The sequence below is a fragment of the Pelodiscus sinensis genome, chromosome 12, assembly GCF_049634645.1.
Source record: "Pelodiscus sinensis isolate JC-2024 chromosome 12, ASM4963464v1, whole genome shotgun sequence".
NCBI lineage: Eukaryota > Metazoa > Chordata > Testudines > Trionychidae > Pelodiscus > Pelodiscus sinensis.
Genome location: NC_134722.1, coordinates 4,721,957 through 4,739,429, shown reverse-complemented (window position 1 = coordinate 4,739,429; position 17,473 = coordinate 4,721,957). Strand labels below are relative to the sequence as shown.

The 17,473-nt window shown below is 52.7% G+C and overlaps 1 protein-coding gene across 6 annotated transcripts in view; it reads left to right on the top strand.

Moving 5' to 3' along the window:
* The first annotated feature begins 3,320 nt into the window (after window positions 1-3,320).
* The window catches only part of LOC102449832 (zinc finger protein 469), a 511,263-nt gene continuing 497,110 nt past the window's right edge, over window positions 3,321-17,473 (top strand). For 3 of the 6 annotated variants that reach the window (XM_075939908.1, XM_075939905.1, XM_075939907.1), the window contains exon 1: window positions 3,501-3,670. The gene's annotated coding sequence lies outside the window, so the exon portion shown is untranslated. Of the gene's footprint in view, window positions 3,671-15,247; window positions 15,267-17,473 lie in introns of those variants that run through there. The other 3 variants (XR_012906629.1, XR_331721.4, XM_075939906.1) reach the window with 3 other exon arrangements.

Here is a 17,473-nt window from a genome sequence, read left to right as displayed (position 1 = left end):
CAAAGGCCTTGAATCTTTCATTTGGAGAAAGAAAGGTGGGTTCCTGGGAGAACGCTGGTGCAGGAAACCCCAGAACACTGCTCCTTTAAGGACCTGGGCCCAGGGGCCTTGGAGAACAGGCAGGCTCCCCTCTCACCCAGCTAGCCCAGACTGGGGCTTGGGGTAATTAGAATCACCTGGGAAGGGTTGAGTGGTCAGGTGATGGGGGGAGGGGGTTCTTCAAAGAAGGGTCCAAGCCCAGTCAGAGGGAAGGAGCTGGAAGAGCCAGGGTGGGGGAGGAGATCGACCAGGATACAGCTAGGGTTGCTAGATGGTTGCAAAAATACCAAACACCCCTTCCCCCCCCAAAAAAAACAGGGAAAAAATTCTGTTAGCAGAAAAAAAAAAGGAGACCAAAGTTGAGGGGGAGAAAAAAGGACCCCAAGAGTTAAGCCCTCCCCCCCCAAAAAAACCAGCATTAAAACAGCATGGCCCCTTTAAGTGCATGCGGAGTCAGACTAGGGATAGGAAGAGGGGAAAGGTTGAGCACTAAAACCCAGGGAAGGCATTGCTTCCCCTTGCTTCAGCTCTTTAGGCTTTTTGCTGGCTGCCATCTTGTTTTCTTGGTCGAGCCAAAAGGGAGCTTCTCTGTGGACCAGGTAAGCAGGCGGTCTGAGGGGCAGGGGCTGGGCCCAGTTGCTGAGTGTCGTAGGGTTGCCAGGTGTCTGGTATTTTTGCCTCCTGGCACCAGGGGAAAAACCCAGAAAATACCGGACATTTTAGGTGTCTTGTATTTTCTGGTTTTTTTTTAACCGGACAGGAGGCGAAAATACCGGACTAAGAGTAGGCTGGGGTGCATCAGCATTGACTTGGATCCTGGGGGGTTCTCAACGCCCACTCCCCTGCAGGCCTTGCCTTCAATTCCCCATCCCATCGGACTTCTTTCCACCCCTGCTTCCTCCCTGCCTATCCCCCACCTCTTCCTGCCCCCAGCACCTCCTGCGTGCTGCTCATCCATGAGAAGCAGTGGGAAGTGGTGGGGGGAGCTGACCTGGCTGCCAGCAGGCAAGAGGCACTGGGGGAGAGAGAGAGAAACACTCCTCTGTGGGGCTGCCAACCATCCACTATTTTTTCCATGAGTATTCCAGCCCCAGAGCACCCATGGAATTGGCATAGTCCCGAAGAGGAAGGCCGTGAAACCCTGAGCACCATGGGTGGGAATGGGGGCTTTGGGGGGAGGTGGATGGTGCTTAAGAAATTAGTTCTCAGGAAACTTGAATAATCACTTTGCTGTGAGGGAAACTGAGGCAAGAAGCCTCCAGGGCCACAAGCAGGCTCCTTGGGACTGCGCTTGTCTATGGGAACCGTCTTGCAGTGGCCGGGATGGTCTAAGGGGGCCTCTCTGTGTGCAAGCCTCGATCATTCCAGATTGTAGCTGGGCGGATGCAGCCTCCATTTTGCTCCACCCCGAAGCACCTAACGGGCCTGGCTGAACGCTCCTCCCCAGGGCTTGTTCTTCTCCAACCCGCCTGCCACTCGCCCTCACCAGCAAGCGGCACCTGCCCTAGATGTCGGGCAGCTTAGAAGGGAGCCAGAGGCCTCGCTGGGGCTAGGAGCTGAGGGGGAGACACGACGGGCCACGAGCTCAGGCCCGATCCAGTTTCGCGCGCTCAGTGCCTCCCCCCCCCCCCCCAGGCAAGGAGAGGCGCTGGGCGCGCAAGTAAAACCCGACTCCTCCTCAGAGGCCCCCCCGGATTCGTGGCTTGGCAGCCCTCGCGCCCGGCTTGTCTCGAGGTGCGGCGAGGAGCGGGGGCTTCCCCCCGGGGGCTCAGGCCAGGGGGCTTGGGCAGACCCGTGTGTGGAGGCCGCTGCAGGCGGTGGGGGAGGGGGACACTCTGCTGAGCTGCTTGTTCCCGGGACTCACGACGCGCTCCCGCCATGTCCTGCCCAGGCACGTAGCCAACCGCTGGTTTAGGTGTGCGGGCCGCGCATGCTCGTGGCTGGGTACACCGGCTCTGCTGCAGTAGGGCGGGCGGGCGGGGGGTGGGTGGCGAGGCAACCGGCTTCAGCGTGGGCAGCCAGTCCCTGTCGCTGATCCCTGGCTCTAGACCCTGTCGGGCTGGAACCTGGGCAGCAGCAGCGCACGCGTCTTCAACCGCCGCCCCGCCGCCGGCGGGTGCCCCTCGTGCGCCACGAGGCGGCAGTTGAGTTTCCACGTCCCGTTCAGTCCCTAAGCCTGACTCCAGCCGGCCCTGGAGCACGGTGCTGCGTGGGGGGGGGGGGGTCTGGTGCCAGGTCTCTGGGGGGGGGGCTGCGAGGTTAGTGTCTCAGTGGACGCTCTAGCATTCAGGTTTGTCCTGTGAGGGCAAAAGTCAGCCCCGACGTGCTGGGCATGTGCACAAGTCCCCTCCCCCCACGTGCGTCTTATGCTCCCAAAGGGTCGTCTTCTCCCCAGCTCTTCACAGGCTGTTGCAGCGCAGGGGTGTGGGGTTGCCACTAACAGAGCCTTTTGCTCCAGACCCAGATGCCGGTGGCAGCAGCAGTGGCCCTGTCCCAGGCCATGAAACTTGAGACGGGGGGGCTGCGTGGTTCCTCCCTGAGTCGGGCTGGGGGGAGTTTCACCCCAGTGTAAACAGCAGTGTGATAAATTCCAGTTCACGGTTGCTTGCTTGGGGTGGTCTAGGCCGGCGGCTTTCAAACTTTTTTGTTCTCGTGACCCAGTTGAAGAAAATTGTCGATGCCCACGATCCAACAATGTGACTGCAGGGTGGGCTCCGGGGTGGGGCTGAGGAGGAGCTTTGGGGTGAAGGAGGGGGCTCCGGTTTTGGGGGAAGCAGGGCTGGGGCAAGAGGGGGCTTCCCTTGAGTGGCTTCTTGTCAGTGGTGCAGCGGGGGGGGGGGGAAGGGGGCGTAAGCTTCCTGCCTCTCATGGCACCGCAGACCATGCCGCACCCAGAAGCAGCCAGCAGCAGGCTCCCAGCCAAAGGGAGTGAGGAGCGAGATGCTCGGGGCAGGGGCAGTACAAGGAGCCTGTGCGCTCTTCCCACATCCCACCTAGGAGCTGGGCTGGCTGCTTCTGGGATGCGGTGCAGTCTGTACTGCCAGGACAGGCAGGGACCTGCCTTAGCACCCCCACGGGTCACCTGATCCCTCTCTCTGTAGTGAGACCCAGCGCCCAACAATCCACAACCCAGCACTGGGTCGCAGCCCGTAGAATGGGAGGAGAGGGGAGGGGGTTGCTACAGATTAATAACAAATACAACTCAAGACAAAAGCAAGCAATTAAAAAAACAGCCCTTGACATCTCTGATTCTCAATAACAAACATCCCTAAAGGTTCAAGATTAGAATGAGTTTTTTTTTTAAGCCCAAACGGTGCATCTGTGATCTTCCTTTCCCCTGAAATTCAGCCTTCCTTCTCTGCAATCTCTGTACCCAAAAGTTTCCTGTGGGTGTTCACTCAACGCTGCCAGCAGAAGGAGGGTTAAGTGAGTGGGAAGGGGGTGGAGAGGGAATCCCAGCTTGGAACTTGAGACTTTCCAGCTGAGAAGGAAAGATTCAGAGATGCAGACGTAATCACACAACGCTACAATCAACTCCTGTGTCAAAAGAAGTCAGGAAAAGCACATAACTCCACAGCCACATTTAATATAGGGCAGGACATATATCAATAATGCCACCACTTCCTCCCGGGTAAGTATAGAAAAGCTTCATGTCAAAACCGCTTGCAAATGGTTTGAATACTTTGAACTGGCTTGGGGTGGACTTCTGAAATTGAGGGAGCTTTAAATTCAAGTGTTGCTGGTACCAGATCAAATAGATACTCTTTAGCTTACTGCCATGGTCAGGTTTGCTTGCAAATAATCTGCAGAACTAAACTGTTGTGTACAAGGCAGACAAAATATGATCTATATTGTTTCCTGCCGTAAACTGAAAACGCCAAACGGAATGCCAGGCACTGAGACGCACACTCATTTAGCAGGAATGTAAATCTGCCTGTGATCTTTTATCGGCAAATGTTGCAGCACGTCTTCCTTAATGAATTGACTCCTCTCTGCAGTCATTTGGATTTGCGAGGGGTGCCTGCCTGCTTTAGGCTCATGAGCCGCACGGCATCAGGTAACCCATGTGTTAGGACTGGTCCCTCCAGCAGCTGTCCCTTTAAGGCTCTGAAGTGCTTGCTGTAAATCGGGCGTCAGCACTATATTTCACATGTAGAATGCACAATAGCCTGCATGATCGCTAAGGTGGATTGGTGGTCGGTCCATTTCTCTCAAAGTCATAGAGGTTCTGTGGACACCGAGAGAATAAAATGGATGGAAGGAGAGAAGGAAAGAGTCAAACTCGACTGTCAGCAAGAAGCTCTCTGCCTTAGATGGATGTGATGTTAGGGACAGTGGCTTATTGCGGAATGGTTCAGACCAGTCTTTATGGACTGGCTTTAGGTCAATATGCTTCAATTCAGAGAGTTTCATGCGGAGGCGTGTATGCATGTGTGTGTTTGCGTTCTTGTGAAATGCCTGTTTTCCGCTGTTGCACTGGGAGACAAACGAAGCAGACTGTCACGTTTTCCTCGTAAATCAATCTCTCTCTCAAACCTCCTGGAAAACTGTCCTGTCCTGGTGATCCAGATGTCAAAAAAGATGCTTGGAGGTGGGTTTGCAAGCCCAGTGTTCCACTTGGTCAAGTCCTGGCCGTAGGAAAGGGGGGGAGGGCAGGAAAAGGAGGATGCCCTATGTAGGAGGAGAAGAGACGGGCTCTGATGCTGAGTGTCAGACGATGCAACGCAGGTGGCGGATGGGGATTTTCCACCCCTTTCCAATCTCCAAACAGCATCCCTCTGGTCCTGTTCCCTGCATGGACTGCTCTTGGCCCGTGTCAGCTGTAGCTGTGTGGATCTAGGCTCAGGACTGGTGCGAAACAACAATGTCTTACACCTGGGGAGTAGAGCGCGTGGAACCTGAGAATCCCGGCTGAATTTGCCCGGTCTCTACGTTCATTAATGAGACTGACGTTTAGCCCAAGGTCTGGGTCTGAAGCCTTGAGCTGGTTTCGGGTTTACCTGCCCCCGGATCTCTTCTTTTCCACTGCAGATTACTGCTCCCTTATCAGCGAAGTCTCCCTTGTCCCTGGTTCCAACATGCCTATGCCCATCGGGTCTGGGTACCCACCAGGGCCTGTACGAGACCCAGGGTAAGGTAGGGGTGGCAGCGCCATGCTCCCGAAGGGGTGGGGCTTCAGGTGGAAGGGGCGAGGCAGAGAGACCTGCCACGCATGCCTCCCCCTGGTCCTTAGAGCTGCAGGGAGTGAGCAGTCTGGTGCTCCAGCGGCAATTTAAAGGGCCTGGGGTTTTGGCCTTGAATTGCTGGGCCCCAGGGCAACTGCTCCCTTTGTCGTCCCCCCCCACCCACTGCTGTTGGCGACCCTGGTACCACTCAATAGCTTGCAGGGCTTTGTCCTCCCTGTCTGGTCTGCTCCCCTCTCCAGTGAATACTCCCTCTGGTGGGACCAGCCTCATCCCTTTGACCCAGGGAATGTCTGTGGGAGGCTGCTCCCTTCACCTCAGCAGCAGGGCCAGAGACCCTCCGAGGTTCCCTGCAAGGAAAACTGGGAGCTACCCTAGCGACAAGCGCTGTAGCCAGGGAATCCCGGGGCTGCTGAGATGGCGCTGGGGAAAGCTTGGACAGGTCCCCGTGGGGCGTCTCCACGCCAGGCCCAGCCCAGGTGTCTGATCGCAGCGAGAGCAGGATTGTCATCCGGTTGTTACCCCACTGGGCAGCAAGCCCCTGCCCCCCAAGGACTATCTGTAGCTGCTACCTACTCACAGGCCCGGGGGAGTGAGGCTGGAATTGTGGTAGGGGGGAGGCTGGTGAGTTGGGGTTACAGCAGGGGTGGGCAATAATTTCCACTGGGGGGGCACTTAATGAATGAGTAGGTGGTCACGGGCTCCACCCCCAGGAAGAAGTGGGGCCCGAAGAGGCAGGGCCGGAGACTCGCCCGTTGTCTGGGGTATAGAGGCTTTGAATTGAAAGCACAGCAACCGGCTCGGCTCCCAGCGCTGACGCTACCCCGTTGCCTGGTTTCTGAGGCTATTTAAAGGCATCGCGGCTCCGGCCTCTGCCAGAGTAGTGTTGTGACCGGGAGCCATGAGCCATTTAAATAGGATCCTGCAGCCTGAGCCACCGCCTGGAAATTCAGTGGCCCAGGCAGCAGGGTATCAATAGAAAGGGGGCAGATTGTGGGCCACATCTGGCCCCTGAGCGGCATCTTGCTCAGCCCTGGGTTGCAGACTGGTCCAGATGTCGGCCCCAAGAAAACATTCATGTACAAGGCCAGGGTGTGACGGACCGGGCCGTGTCTGGGCACAGCTTAGGGCGTCCGCTCAGGACGAATTGCTCAAATCCGGGGCTCCTTACAGCCCCCCCGACTGGTGACCTCTCCAAATAGGCCACGAACCAGTCTCACAAAGCGCTTCAGCTGCCTGCCTGAAGCCTCCCGAGCAAAACCCCTCCGACATCCCAGCAATATCCATGCCCCAGATGGCCCCGGGCCTCATACACAGGTGGGGGGAGGGCGTCCTAGCACCCAATCCCACCAACCCCGAACAAGTTCTGTCCGGTTCCAAGAAACCAGCCACAGATCCCTGGTCAATTTACCCTCTGGATCTTACCCACAAATCATGCTGGGCCGATCCTTTAGAATCTATAGCTAAAGGTTTATTATCACAAGAAAGAAAAGCATGAGAGTAAGGTTGTTACAGTACGTTACATGCACCGAATCTCCCAGTTCTCGATGCAGGCTCTAGCAGAGATGTTGCAGCTGCTGGTTTAAAAGTTCTTATTGCACATCCTGCGATCAGGATGGGTTCACAGGTCTTCCGGGCACTTCAATCCCTGCAATGCTGCCTCTGGGATGAAGTGCTGAGCTGAGAACAAAATGGCATCGACCACATGGCCTCTTTATACCTCCTTCCTGGCCTCTTCTTGTATGCAGCAGGTCACCTGGTCCTCAGCCTCTCTCTGCTGGCCGCTCTTAGGTCTCCGCCCTCCTGCTTTAGGTGTGTCTTTGGGCCATCAAGTGCCATTGTTCCACAGGGCTTCACTACTCAGCCTGTCCATAGCCATGCTTAACCACATTCAGAGAAATATTCAGCTTCCACACAGATTACAGATCTACACACACACATTATATACTCACATAAACAGTGTACACAGGATCAGAAAACAACAAGCTCCCATTCAATACCCCACATGGCTCCCTTTCATACCAATTTCTGGGGCCAACACCCCCACCTAGGGGTGCAGCAGCGATCTGGCTGCTTCCCTCCATTTTGGTAATGTGACACAGGGATCCCAGTGCAGGGTGATAAACACGACCGTATAATAAAGGAAACACATCTGCCTTTCCACTGGCTCTGGAGCAGTGTTTATTAAACTGTGTTCCATGGCATACCGCGGAGAACAGAGTTCAAAGGAGCAGGTGACTTCCCCCCCTCAATAACTTTCCCATTTTATTGAACCAAAATATATAAATTAATTAATAAATAAAACTTTTCCCCAGCCACTTTTCGTTGAGCAAAAAAAAGTCCTTGGTGTTCCTCAAAAAAAAAAAAAAAAAAGGTTTGGTGTTCTTCCATCTTAAAAAGTTTAAGAAACACTGCTCTGGAGGGTCGGTGGGGAGAGAACTGTATCATGTGGTCTTCTACTGAGCAGGCCAGAGAGATCTTCAGCTCCGCTGACATTGTGCCTGGCAGCATGGTGATGGGTAGTCCTCAGAGTGCAGCCTCTCTCTGCGATGGGGGGCCAATGAACCCAGTCCCACATGGAAACGTGCAGTCTTGTCATTGGTACCCAGGTAGGCTTCTAACCCAGCAGAGCTTGCCACAGAGATCTGTTTGGGAAGGGAGAACCTTGCTGTCGTGATGTACTGTCGGGGGGCTCTCTGGCCGGTGCTGGTCAGAGCTCTTGGCATCACGTTTTGGGGGTACCCGTTGCTCTGTTGCCACCTGCCGTGGTCCCTTCTGGTGTAAAGATGAGACATTTTGGACCCTAGGCAGCAGTGCAGGCCAACCCTGTAAAGTTCTCCTGGAGTTGAGCTAGAGGCCAACCCATTGATAGTCTTGGTTCCATTTATCACGTATTTCCAGCCTGGGATGCCTGCCCTCTGGTGCTGTAAATCAGCTGTATTTATTAGCGAGGGTGAGAAGGCCGGGGAGAGGGCGAGGCGTGAACCTAGTCCTAGTTGAGCTCTGTTCAGTAGCAGGGCTTGTGGTGACTAACTCAATGACCCACTGATACTTTGTTCTGGTGCTGCGCTTTCAGAGAATCACTGAGTCACAAGGGATGGTGTTGGGGAAATAATCCGCTTGTATTTATTGCTTGTATAACAGCCCTGTCTGGGAGCTGGGACCAAGCAAGAGACTGCCCCTGCCCGGAATAATTTCGAATAGAATTGGAGCAGAGAGAGGGAGTATGACTCGTGTTTACAGACAGGGCGCTGAGGCATGGAGCGATTTGCGCTAGGGCGTCTGGCAGAGCCGAGAGCTGAACCTAGGTTGCCTCAGACCCAGTCTGGCGCCTGCGTCACAACCCCTCCGTATCTCCAATGTGGGTAGAATGGTTCACCACGGAGGAGCCCTGTGAAGTCTCATCTAGCCCGTCTTCCCCTCGGCGCGGGATTGCTCCCTGCGGCACACACTGGTAGGGGTTGGGATGGGCCTAGTTGCATATGTCCCCAGGAGGAGTCCTCTACCGCTGACTCCAAGTTCAGGAAATTAGCCAGCTTCTTTCTCCGCTTCACCCCATGATCTCCCGTTATACCACTTGAAACCCATCATGTTCATGGGCTGTGAGTGAACCCCCTCAGCCCTGCCTCTTCTACCCAAGCCCCACCCACCGTGGGAGCCAAGTCACCCCCCCCCCCACGCCTCTCCCACAAGCCCCAGTGTGAGCCTCCCCAGCCCGGAGCACAGGGAGGGTGGGTGGGGCACGGTCCTTGCCTCAGCGAGGCTGAAGTGCAGGGGCAGCCCGGGAGACACACTGAAGCAGGGGGCGGAGTGTGGGCGGGGCCACACTTGGCAGTCGGGGAAGGCAACACCTTCCCTTGCCTCCGGCACCCGCCGCCCATGATCCTATTAATTGCCGGTGTCTACCGGTGCCACGAGCGTTCGTTTAAACCAGGGGCAGGGAACCTTTCTCGGGGAGGGGGCCACTGACCCACAGAAAAACCAGTCGGGGGCCGTACACAAGTGAGAAGCAAAACCAAGCAAGCCCTCCCTGACGCCCCTAACTGAGAAGGGGAAAGGAGACGTTCAGACATTCCCCTTGCACACCAGTGCCTTGGAGGGCTGAGGCTAGCAGATTTTGTGTGCTCCAGCTCCGAGGCAGGATGGGGGCTGGAGCCCTGAGATCTGGATCCAGCCCCTAGGCCTTAGTTTCCCATCCCTAGTTTAAACTAATTGCTGAATGAACTTCCCTAAATGGACAAGTGTCGTGGGCTGGGTCTCAGGAGGTGTGGCTTCTGTTTTGGGGTCTTCCACTAGCCTGCTGGGTGCCTTTGGGCAGGTCACATCACTGCTCTGTGCCTCGGTTTCCCCATATAGAAAATGGAGTTAATGATTCTTCTTCTTTTTGCTAAGTGGTTTGAGATCTCCGCTGAAAAACATAAGAGCTAGAGATGCTATTCTTGTTCCTGAGTGTGGTCTTCTCCCACCTTAAAGCTCCATATAGTGAATGTGTCTGAAAATTTCTGCGCTTGTGAGTTTTGCTCCTGAACTGAAATTGTGGGAAGGCCGTTAGATTGAGCATAATCTTGTCCCCAGCTGATTGGGTGTCTATTTAGGAGCATGGCGCAAACTGGCAACAATTGTCAGCCTAGAAGCTGACGCTGCATTGTGTAAACCAGCAACGGGCAACCTAGATGAGGGAGCGGACCGTGTGAGTGGCCGCAAGCTTGTCATAGCCATGATGGGCTCTTGGGGGAAGGCAGTTTTGTTCACGGCACTTAGGTACCTAGAATTTGTGTATGGGGGGAGCTGCTGATTGGCTGCAGACGGAGCGCATTGCACACAACATGGATTGCGAGAGCCATCAGCACCCACCTCACTTCACCTGCCCTGGCTTTGTGTGTGTGTCACTTTCATAACAGCGGTAGGAAAAAATGACACTGATGGAAACCAGAATTTGGCAGCCCTCCGCATGGTCAACTGTAAACCAAATGTCTTGCAGGCCACCGTACGACCCCGATGGGCTGCGAGTGGCCCTCGAGCCGCAGGTGGCCCTCCAGTGGCAGAGAGGTTCAACTGGCTTTTTGCTCCTGGCTGCAAGGATCCGCCTGCAGAGACGTTCTCCGAGTGTGACTCGGGCGTTCTGCAATAACGAGATGGATGGGAATGGGGGCAGGGAGGAGAAGACACTAGATACAAACAGAGCAATGAATTATTCATCCCTGTTGGAACCACACTGTGTTATTTTGCATAACGCCTCCGTCCCCACGCCCGCTTTCAGATGTCGGTGGCCTAGAAGTTTAAATGGAAGGGGGCGGTGATGGATGAACCAAAGCCGTCTGCTCTTCGCTGCCAGCGAGACAGCTGCCATCTTGGCTGACACCCAAGGGAGCGGCCACGCCAGAAGGATGAGAGCTCTGACAGCCTGTGCTCGAGAGTCAGGGCCTGAAACAGAGAGTCTGGGTTGGACACGGGGCGTGCGGATGGAAGACCCACCCGTCAGTCGGTGACAAAGCACTGTTCAGAGCGGGGGTCTTGGAACATGGCTGCTTCTCTAAGCTTTCCAGCAGGAGCCTCGAGCTGTTAATGGGGCTTGTGCTTTGGCTGCAGGTGGCAGCCAGACATGGAAGCAGATTTAGCTAGTTAGCAAAAATCCCCACCCACTCGTCAGACTCCTCGCTGGGGCTGACTGGAGGCCTTGTGTTCGGCAGGCAGCGAGGTCGGCTAGGTGAGCCGATCCCTCGCCAAGCTGAAAGGAGCTGGGCCGTGACCGTCTCGCTTGCAGGCCCTTTTGTCTCAGCACGACCATCCAGCCCTTTCTGATGCCAGCAGAGGGCTACTGGGACTTGTGGGGTACGTCGAGGCTACATGCCTCTGTCGTCAGAGGCATGTAAATTAGACTACCTGACATAGTCAGTGAAGCTGGGATTTAAATATCCCCGGCTTCATTTAAATCAAAATGGCCGCCACGCTGTGCCGGCTCAGCCGATCGTCGGCACAGCACACGAGTCAAGATGCGGATCGGTCGACAAGGGTCGTTCCCTTGTCGACCGATCCGCGTCTTGACTCACATGCTGTGGCAAAGATCAGCTAAGACGCGGATCGGTTGACAAAGGAACCTTTGTCAACCGCTCCCCTATGCCTCATGAAACGAGGTTTACAGGAGCGGTCGACAAAGGCTTCCCTTGTTGACCGATCCGCATCTTGACTCGTGTGCTGTGCCGACGATCGGCTGAGCCGGCACAGCGTGGCGGCCATTTTGATTTTAATGAAGCCGAGGATATTTAAATTCTGGCTTCATTGACTATGTGAGGTAGCCTAGTTTACATGCCTCTGGTAACAGAGGCATGTAGTCTAGACATACCCGTGGTGTGAGGGCAAGGCGTGGGTGTTATGGGCGCCAACCGCAAGGCATGCTGGGTAGAGAATGCTCTTCCTCTGCAGTTGCCAATGGCCACCCTTCCGTGGGCCGAGAGGCTGGAGGCGGAGCCCTGGGCAGGTTTTGAACCGAGGGCTGGGGAGGTGGGTGGGATGGGGGGGTATGAAGGGAATTCAGTCTCTGAAGGCTCGCTGCACTGGCACCAGGTGTGTGTATGTGTGTGTGGGGGGGAGAGTCTGGCTTGAGGAGTCATTGGTGAGGTCTGTGTGCATGCAGGCCCACTGATTGGGGGGGGGGGCAATTGCCTCAGGGCCTGGTGAGTCAAAGGGACTTTGGGCTCCTGGCTGCTACTGCAGCACCAGTGGTGGCCGGAGCCCTGGGCCCTTAAATTACCGCTCCACACGGCTCTGAGGGCTTGTGGGGGGGGGGGGGGGGGGCGGGGCGGGGCACTGTGGTCTGGGCAGTGCTGAGGGCTAGCTGCCGCCTCCTTCCACCTGAGGCCCCTCTCCTTCCGGAGGTGCGAAACCAGGCCCACCCCCCCCCACACCTGTCAGCACCCCATGTGCATGTGTAACCCTGGAACCCCTTGTTGCCAAGGGGCAGAGGACACGGGGCAGCGAGGGCTTTATGGGCATCCCCACCGTCAGACCTGCAGAGCAGTTCACCAAAGGGTAGCCAGCGGGGTCTCTACCAAGAGCCAGTCGCCTGCTGGCCGTTGTCCTCGCGAGGTGTGAACAGCGATTCTGAGGTGTAGGGGTCTGTATTAAAACGCCTGTTCTTATGGCCTTGGCACGAAGGCAGGTCACCAGGAGGGGAGGCCCTTTTTCAAAACTTCCTTTCAGGGAGGAGATAACGAACACTTGTCCTCCTGTCTAGCCTATTACGGATTGGAGGCCTGTTTGCCTTCCACGCCAGCTCTCTTAGGATTCGTCTAGCCAGGGGGGAGAGGTCCTAGTTGGATGTTTAGCGAATTTTAGCCCAATGCAGGTGCTGGATCTAATACAGAGCGATGCATCTTGTCTGGGTTTTCACAAGCCGTGATTGGCAAGGGCCTACCCTCGCTCCTGCTGCGCCTGTGACACCCGTTAAAGCAGAAAACCCGAGTGCACCGCATTTCTCTGCACCTCCCTCTAGGGGAGCCTCCCCTGTAGTTGGTCAGCCAATAATGGTACATATTGAAGGAGACAACACCGGTTCACTGAGATCTGGATCGCTTGGCACACTGGGGGGGCGAGCAAACACCATGCCTTTGAATGTGGCTAAATGTAAATGCGGTAGCCATCATGGGCGGCTGGTGCAGCTAGAGCTGGGGAGACAGGCCCCCAGCCCGGCACCCTCTGCTGAGGCCCCATCTCCCACCATGGGGAGGGGAGGAAGAGGAGCCAGCACTAAGTGTGTGTGCCCCCCACCACCCCGGGGGGGGGGGGGGAACTGCAGCCACGTGCCCCAGCATCCCTGGAGCAGTGGGGAGGGAAAACGCCACAGTGGCTGAGGCTCAGATAGGCACAAATAGAGGTTGCAGCTCAGCATCCCCACCCTAAAAATACCAGAGTCTCTGTAGCGCAGTATTTTAAGATGAGTTGGGTTTTTTTTGGTATTTGTCTTTCCTTTAAGTCTTTGGAATTGCAGTGTCCTATGTAATCTCTGGTTTGGAAATAAGTATCATTTGCATCCCAACTTTCACACCCGGAGCCCCACATCTTTAATGAACGTGGCTCTCAGATGAATTCACCCATCTTATTCCCCCTCCCTTTTTTTGGTAATCAGAAAAACTATCCAATTCCAGATGGAAGAGAAGCGAGTTCTTTATTTCTTGCTAGATACAGAATTAATGGCCTATTCGCTAACTCATTTGGCTTCATCTTGTGTTAACTGCGACTGGAGTAAAACTCCCATTATAGATGAGGGATATACCCTCAGTGTTCCCTGTAAACTGAGCACTTGGACCGCCACCTGGGAGAGATTCATATGCCGCCCAGCTGATTAGCAGAGTACCCACAGCTGACAACATGTGTGTCTACCGGTGGGTGCACATGCCTCAGTGCACAGAACAAAATGTACTCCACCCTTGGATGGAAAAAATTAGAGGGAATATTGGCTGTGATTTCTCCTAGCAAAGCTACTGTGGGTTCCGCCTCTAGGAGTTTGGTAATTAAACTGCCTCTAAAGATTTCTTGTTTCTCACTTTTCTCTTTGAATGGGTCTGGATTTATTTGTAGAATTTCATTGCGGCATTCAGCTTTTCTCTCCAAGGACACTAGCAAGGGGGGCAGTGCCAAATGAAAACTTGAAGCAGAAGGCATGAAAACTAAATTAGACTTTGCATGGTTTTAATAATCTGTGCTATGAGGAAAAATAAAACTCATAAACATTCACTTTTAAAATTAACAATGCTTGTTTAGGGGGCATCTTGGTGCACTTCTGGAAAACAGCAGGGATTTTAATTCAGCACAGCTATGTCCTGCAGAGGGGGTGGGGGGCTATAGGGGAAGAGCTTTAGGAAGTTTAATCAGTGTGAATGCATTTAGTATTTTAAAAGACCTGTCTTTTTATATGAACATAAACAGATAGATACACGAAGTTCAAAATCACGCTTTATCACTTTTTTAAATGCTCTGCATTGAATTAACAAAGAGGATTTAAACTCATTTTTAGGGGCATGTCTATGCTTTGCAGAAAATTGCTGCTGCTGCAGTCGATCTTCTGGGGTTCCATTTAGTGGGTTTAGTATCGACCGTCTGGATCGAACTCAAAGGGCACTTCCCTCGGTGCCGTTACTCCTGCTCCTCATGGGGAGTAAGGGAAGCCGACAGTAGCATTTGCTCCCATCGGCCTCCTACTGTGTGGACGGTGCAGAAACGCGATGTTAGATATATTGACTCAGCTACATAATTTACATAGCTCCAGTTGCGTATCTTACTTTGGCCTTCCCATGTAGTTCAGACCAGGCCTAGGTGCCCTGCTGCCTAAGGGTACATCTAGTCAGCAGCACTATTTCGGGATACTTCCGGAATCCCAAAATAGCTATTCCACATCTTGATAGTGCACCCATTATTTCAAAATAGCTTTGAAAATAATGGGCTCGCTATTCCAATGTCCCTGTAAACCTCATTCTGTGAGGATTAAGGGACATTTTGGAATAAGGGTTTAATTAAAAATTTGGCGCGGTATAGACAGCGACAAATTAAAAAATAAACTATTTCGAAATTGACTCAAAATAAACTACGCAGTTTGCGTAGCTCAAATTACATAGCTTATTTCGAGCTACGGTTGCACAACCCTGAGTTACGTATGTGAGGTCTCTCTATAATGCATAGGGAGAGTTAGGCATCTGAAAAAGGATTAACAGAAGCCAGCACACTGAGCAGGGAGCTAGCTAGTTGGAAATGCCGAGGAAGTTGTGGGGCCTAAACCTTGCCCCTCATAGGGAAAATTGATAGTAATGAATATAAATCAGATGTTAGGAACTGTAGAAAATTGATAAGAGAAGCCAAGGGACACAAGGCGAAATCTGTGGCCAGTGGAGTTAAGGAATATAAGGGGTTTAAGTTATATTTGGAACAAAAAAAAAATCTTGATAATAGTATTCATCCATTACTACAGCGGTGGGGAACCTACAGCTTGCAACGCCCCCCTGCTGGCTGAGTCTTAGCGCCCCCTGGTGTCCCAAGCTGAGCATGAATGAGGTGAGTGTTTGACTCTCTTCGTTGCTTCTCAGTTGGGAGCCAGGTCAGTGAGGTTTTTGCTTCATTTTTCTTCTCATTTGTGACTGAATTTTTCTGTGGACTGGGGCCCCTGTTTGAAAAAAGGTTCCTCACCCCTACCTTACTAGATAGAGAAATGGTTATGTTATCAATAATGATGCAAACAAGAGAAATGTTCCATAAATATTTCTGTTTCTGTGGGGTGATGGTTATGTTCTTTAAATTCTCCTGAGATACTAGTGGAATGAAAACAGAAGCTACTTAAGATAGAGATTTTAAATCAGCAAGTTCAACTTCCCTCCAAGAGTTTTAAAAGAGCTGGCTGAAGAACTTGCTGGACTAATATTGTTGCTTTTCAGTAAGTCCTGGAGCACTGGGGAACTTTCAGAAAACTGGATGAAACTAATGTTGTGCTAATTGAGAAAAGAGTAAATGGTAGTTACAGGCCTGTCAATCTGACACTGGTCCTGGGCAAGATAATGGTGCAGCTGATATGGGGCTTGATTAATAAAGTGTTAAAGGCAAGTAATGTGATCAATGCAAATCAATATGGTTTATGGAAAACAGAGCCCGTCAAACTTCTTAGTTTTAAAAGATTAAGAAGTAGGTTAATAAAGGTAACAGTGTTGACCTAATGCTCTTAGATTTCTGCCAGACTTTTGATTTGGTACCACATGACATTTTGACGGCAACACTAAAATCATAGAATACTAGGACTGGAAGGGACCTCGAGAGGTCGAGTCCAGTCCCCTGCCCTTATGGCAGGACCAAATACTGTCTAGACCATCCCTGATAGACATTTATCTAACCTACTCTTAAATATCTCCAGAGATGGAGATTCCACAACCTCCCTGGGCAATTTATTCCAGTGTTTGACCACCCTGACAGTTAGGAACTTTTTCCTAATGTCCAACCTAAACCTCCCTGGCTGCAGTTTAAGCCCATTGCTTCTTGCTCTATCCTCAGAGGCGAAGATGAACAAGTTTTCTCCCTCCTCCTTATGACACCTTTTTAGATACCTGAAAACGGCTATCATGCCCCCCTCAATCTTCTCTTATCTAAACTAAACAAACCCAGTTCCTTCAGCCTTCCCTCATAGCTCTTGTTCTCTAGACCTTTAATAATTCTCGTTGCTCTTCTCTGGACCCTCTCCAATTTTTCCACATCTTTCTTGAAATGCGGTGCCCAGAACTGTACACTATACTCAATTGAGGCCTAACCAGCGCAGAGCAGAGCGGAAGAATGACTTCTCGTGTCTTGCTCACAACACACCTGTTAATACATCCCAGAATCATGTTTGCTTTCTTTGCAACAGCATCACACTGGTGACTCATATTCAACTTGTGGTCCACTATAACCCCTAGATCCTTTTCTGCCGTACTCCTTTTCAGACAGTCGCTTCACATTCTGTTTGTGTGAAACTGATTGTGCAATGATGCACAATGAATGTGGCACATGTTAAATGTATTAAAAACTGGCTAGCTGGCCTCAAAATGTAACCGGAATGGGGGATCAGAGTTGAGCAGGCGTGTTGCTAGAGGCATCCTGAAGGAATTGCTTCTTGGCCCTACACCTGAGAATGTTTATCAGTGTTCTGGAAGAAAACATGAAATCACCCCTTCAGCCATTTGCGGGTGGCATAAGAAGTGGGGGCCGTGGTAAGTAATGAAGAAGACTGCTCTCTGATTCACAGTGCTCCGAATCACTTTGTAAACGGGGCGCAAGCAAAAAGATGCATTTTAATATGGCTGAGAGTAAATGTGTACAGCAAGGAAGGAAACGGGATGCAGTCATCTGGCCTCCCTGTCACACATGGACGGGGGCTCTCTCCTAGGAAGCAGCAACTCTGAAAATGATTTGAGTGTCATGGTGGATAATCGACTCAACACGTGCTCCCAGCATGCCACTGTGCTTAGAAGAGCTAATGTGATCCAGGGTGCTAAGCAGGAATGTTGAGGTGGAGGGGAGAGGCTAGTTCACCCCTGTGTTTGGTACTGATGTGGCAGCAGCTTGAACACCATGTCCCGTTCTGATGCCCCAATTCAACAAGGACGATGCTAAATTGCAGAGGGCTTAGAGAAAAGTCGTGAGAATGACTAGACGGTTAGAGAGCCTGACTCCAAGATCTCTGTCTGTTTAGCGTAACCAAGAGAGTGACTCGATTATCATCAAGATGGTGAACAAATATT